Here is a 5,000-nt window from a genome sequence, read left to right as displayed (position 1 = left end):
TTCCAAGTAAGAGTGAGGCTGCGGAGTGGTGGCGCCTGGAGGCCGAGGCGTCTTTTGTCGGGTGGACGGTTCCAGTGAGGATGAACGCGTCTTAGCGGTTTTTTGTCATCCCTCCCACATCACTTCCCGTAAGAGGATTCCCAAGTAGATGAATCCCATATGGATCTTCATCATTCCAACCACATGTTTTTTTTTTTGTTTTTCTACCCTCCCATACAGATAAGAACAAAAAAACATGAAAATAAAAAGAAGCTGTAAAAGCCATTAGGCCTACAAATGGAAGTCCCTGTATAAAACATATTATCTGTTTCCACCCACCATCACCATCCATAAATTCGTCTGATCTTTTAAAGCTCCTTAATGACTCGGCACTAATAGCCTGATTACTGAGTCTGTTCCATTCATCTACCTCTCTAATTGAAAACCATTTCTTTCTATACATCTTTTAAACCTAACTTTGTCAGACTTGAACCCGTTTTTTCTTGCCATATCCTGATTACTGACCCTGAGGATTTTCTTTGTCACTAATACAATTTAAAAGACCTCCACCGCCTCCCCTCTTAATCTACGCTGCTCTAACAAATGTAAATTCAGAATCTTCAATCTCCTTTCTCATCTCTTGTATCTTTTTGGTCATTCTTCTATTTACTTGCTCTAACAGACCTACAAGTGTTTTTTTTTTTCGTAAATATGGTGACCAGGACTGAATAACATGGTCTAGATGAGATCAAAATGAAGTGCCGAATATTTCTATAGTATTACTTCAGGACTTCTGGTTTTAATGGCTCTGAAGTTCAAACCTAATACTCAGTTTGCTTTACTGGTGGCCTTCACGCACACCACAGGCCTCCCTCCCCCGATAGGACCATTTACCCTTTGACTCTTACCTGGTACATGTTTCCCTAATTACTAGTCAATCTGAGACATCTTTACTACAGCTACTTCCAAATTTTAAATTGAGTAGAAACTGCAAAATCTGTTCTTTTTAATGACCTTCCTTCTTTATGTTTATTGAGGTTTCATGCATTACTTCTGGTGCTGCTAATTGTTTCGTATCGCAGTGAAAGGGTCAAGGAGGACAAAAATGCTGTCATTAATAGGGTTTTCTTAATTTAACTGCTCGTAGACTTCTTGTTATTTGTTACGGATTGGCAGTGCAGTGCAAACAAGGATGGCTGCAGCAGCGCAACACGGAAGGTTCCGCAGGAGTTGTCTTAGTTACACCAAACTTCCAGACAGTTAATCAATTTTCGTGAATAGGAGAGTTTAAATCAGTTTTATTAATGAGCTCTACTATTTTTTTATGCTTCTCATTGACTTGAACTTGCTATTTAAGATATGATATTTTATAGTTTCTTATATTTTATTCTGTCGTATTTTTTTTTCTCCTCTAACAATTACATTAATGTATATCACTGAATAATTCCCTCATGCACCGCTATATAATCTCGCTTTTGTGGCGATATAAAAAAAATCAGTCACCTTCTATATAACATTAAGGTATTTTCTGTGTCGCAAATGATCTATGACAACTGAGAAATGCATGCCAGCTTCATGAAATCCGCAAGGTAGAAAATAACTTGCCACGTCCTCCTTGAAAATCATCTATTTGATAATCATGTTACTGAGAAATGGACTTGGTGAGAGACGTGTCCGTGCAGGAGTAGTGATGTGTGTGTGTGTGTGTGTGTGTGTGTGTGTGTGTGTGTGTGTGTGTGTGTGTGTGTGTGAGCGTGCTACCTATTTTAGAATTCAGTTTGTTATTGTTAAGCAGAAATGAGCTAACACACACACACACACACACACACACACGCAACGATGAAAATTATTCTGCGAGCAAGATTAAGCCACTACTGTCCCATCAGCTGCAGTCCTCCTCCTCCTCCTCCTCCTCCTCCTCCTCCTCCTCCTCCTCCTCCTGCGCCACTGCAAGAAATATCGACGCTCGTGGCGGTGGCGCTCTCTCTCTCTCTCTCTCTCCTCTCCTCTCTCTCTCCTCTCTCTCTCTCTCTCTCTCTCTCTCTCTCTCTCTCTCTGACAATAATCATTCCCTTTTTATCTACTTAGATTTTTCTCTCCTCCGCATATTCACTTTTCCCTTGTCCCTCGTTTCCTTCGTTACTTTTATTCTTTTATTTCTTTTATTTATTTATTTTTTTTTTTTTGCGCTTTCCGACAGTTTTTTTTTTTCTTTTAGCTTTTTCCTCACTTGGCAGTGTCCTTTTTCCTGTTCTCATTTTCTCTTCCTTTTCTTCCTCCTCCTCCTCCTCCTCCTCCTCCTCCTCCTCCTCCTCCTCTCATTGCTGACTTATTTTACATTGTCTCATTCTATTTTTTTTCCTCTCCTTCCCCTCTCCGCGACCTTGCTCTCTTTTCCTTTTGTTTGTTTTCCCCCATTTTCCTTTCTCCTTATTGTCTCTCCCTCTCACGATATTGCCTCTTACGCAAACACACTCTCTCTCTCTCTCTCTCTCTCTCTCTCTCTCTCTCTCTCTCTCTCTCTCTCTCTCTCTCTCTCTCTCTCTCCAGTACGTATTTACACAAGAATGACTTTTTTTGTGTGTGTTGTCTGAGTGTGTGTGTGTGTGTGTGTGTGTGTGTGTGTGTGTGTGTGAGTTGAACCATCAGTTGCATGAAGGCCGTTGGGTACAAGAGGCGCAGGAGAGAGAGAGAGAGAGAGAGAGAGAGAGAGAGAGAGAGAGAGAGAGAGAGAGAGAGAGGAGAGAGAGAGAGAGAGAGAGAGAGCGATGTGATGTTCTCTCATTTCTGTGATAATTTGACACCAAGTCTTCTGAAACTGGCTGTGGGGATAAAAGAAAAAGGGAAAGGCTGCAAGCAGAAGAAGAAGAGGAGGAGGAGGGACAGTGAAAGGAAGAGTGGGAGGAGGAAAAAGGCTTGAGGAGGAGGGGAAGAGGGAAGCAGGAAGACGAAAAAAGAACGAGTGAGGAGATCGAGTGAGTAAGGGAGGTGGCGAATGAGATAGGCTTGGAGGGAGGGAAGGAGGGAATGAGAGGGAAGAGGAGAGGAAGGGAGAGAGGGAGAGGAAAGGGTGCGGGTGTGATGTGTTTTGTTGCTTTGTGGTGGAGCTGTTGAAGGGACCGACCCTGAACGACCTTAAAGAGACTGAGAGAGAGAGAGAGAGAGAGAGAGGAGAGAGAGAGAGAGAGAGAGAGGAGAGAGAGAGAGAGAGAGAGAGAGAGAGAGAGGTACTGGTGTTAACAGATCTAAAATTAGACTGTGGCTGAGAAAATAAAATATCGACTCGGACATTGGCCAAAAAATTATTGAGACACATTGACAGAAAATAAAAGAAAGACACATTGACAGGATATTGACAGATATCGAAACAACCAGTGACAGGAAACAAAAACAGAGACACAGATTATGAGACAGGAAAAAATATACCTAAACAAAGAAACAGACAGAAATAAATGAAAACAGAGAATAAAGAAAGAATAGGATACCGAAGCAGACAAGAAAGAGACACAGACAGACAGACAAAACAGACAGACAGGGACACCAGACCAAAAATAAAGTTACAAAGAATAAAGGTAACTGTTCTTTGTATCATTGTTCATACTTTTACCAAAACGAGAATTCTTTATTAACATATTTTCTTAGTTTTGCCGCTACCACCACTGAAGAAACCCTTGTTATTCCCAGCCACGAGTTTATAATGCATCCTCGGGGCAAGAATACTGAGAGGTAGCGTGGGGGCAGCGCGTTGCCCTCGTCCAGACTCAATACTCTGCTATCTGAATCAACATATTTTTACAATTTTTCAAGGTTATGGCAGCATGGAGAGGCGGAGGCAGGAGTACTATATTCGGTTAAGGTTCGTCCACACGTCTTCTTTAGAGAGGACGTATCACACACAAAGTTCAGGTGTTCAGTTACGGTTTAATATAGTAATATACCTGTGTTTAGTGTTTTCCTTTTATATTAAGCCCCATGATCTAAGGATGAATCAGTCGGCATGTTTTAAAAGGAGCCTGTCAGTAGATGAGAGTGTAGTGTTGAGGGAGAACACAAAGAACAATGGGAGTGTTGCTGGTTACTTGACTTACAACCGTGATAATCTTCCGGTCTTCTTCAACGCATGTCCTCTTTCAATGCATCTATAAACCATCCATAACGTCTTTCTCTCTTATACATGAAGAAAATATAGTAGAAGTCACTGTGGTCTGCCTTTCCTTACCTCCTCCATTCATTTGTCTCCTCCTTACCCAAGAAATTTTTATCCCCCCTGTTGATGATACTCGATTTCATGACGGGAGAGAAAAGGTTTTTGTAGCGAGTTAACGTATTTGGCGAGCTGCGAGGGGCTTATGTCAGGATCCACGCCGAGTCTCTGTCACGGGATTATATTTGAAAGGGATTAACTACATTGGCTCTGAATACATGAATACGCTTGCCACGATTTTTTTCCCACCGCTGGACTTGAAGCTAATCGGCCTCGAGGTACTGAGCACTTTAGTAAATAGTTTTAGCGCAGTCTCCCGTGGCGTGTGTGCGTCTGTTTGTGCATCTGTTTTGTGTCCGCTAAGCCTCTTGTAATGAGGGAGAGAGGGATGCTTGTTGGAAGTGTTTCGTCTCCAGAATTTCACGAGTTTTGTGTGATGTGGGACTTTTTAATTGCCTCCACCGTCTTGGGACTAGAGGGAGAGTACTAGACTAGACTAGAGGGAGTACTGAATTACGCAAGGCTAGGGCAAAATTGAGCAAGTTTGTCGTGTTGGCTCTTAGTTTGGGTTTATATCTGACACCTTTGCTGTCTTGTGTTTACCCTGTGTCAGTCAGTCGCGTTGTTTTACTAAGCTTAGATTGTGGAAAGTCTTAAGAGTGTTTGCGAGTTCCGGTGTTCGTGTCAGGCAGCAGTTTGTGTAGATTTAAGGAAGGGAAGGTAGTGATGTAGGTTCGTGAGTGAAGAGTGGATGAGAGGGAAAGATGTGTGTGGTAGAGGAGTGTGGGGGAGTGGAATAAAGAGCTTTGAGAGGTGA

The sequence above is a fragment of the Scylla paramamosain genome, unplaced genomic scaffold (genome assembly GCF_035594125.1).
Source record: "Scylla paramamosain isolate STU-SP2022 unplaced genomic scaffold, ASM3559412v1 Contig25, whole genome shotgun sequence".
Taxonomy (NCBI): Eukaryota; Metazoa; Arthropoda; class Malacostraca; order Decapoda; family Portunidae; genus Scylla; species Scylla paramamosain.
The sequence above is the reverse complement of the archived record's forward strand: the minus strand, read 5'-3'. Positions refer to the sequence as shown.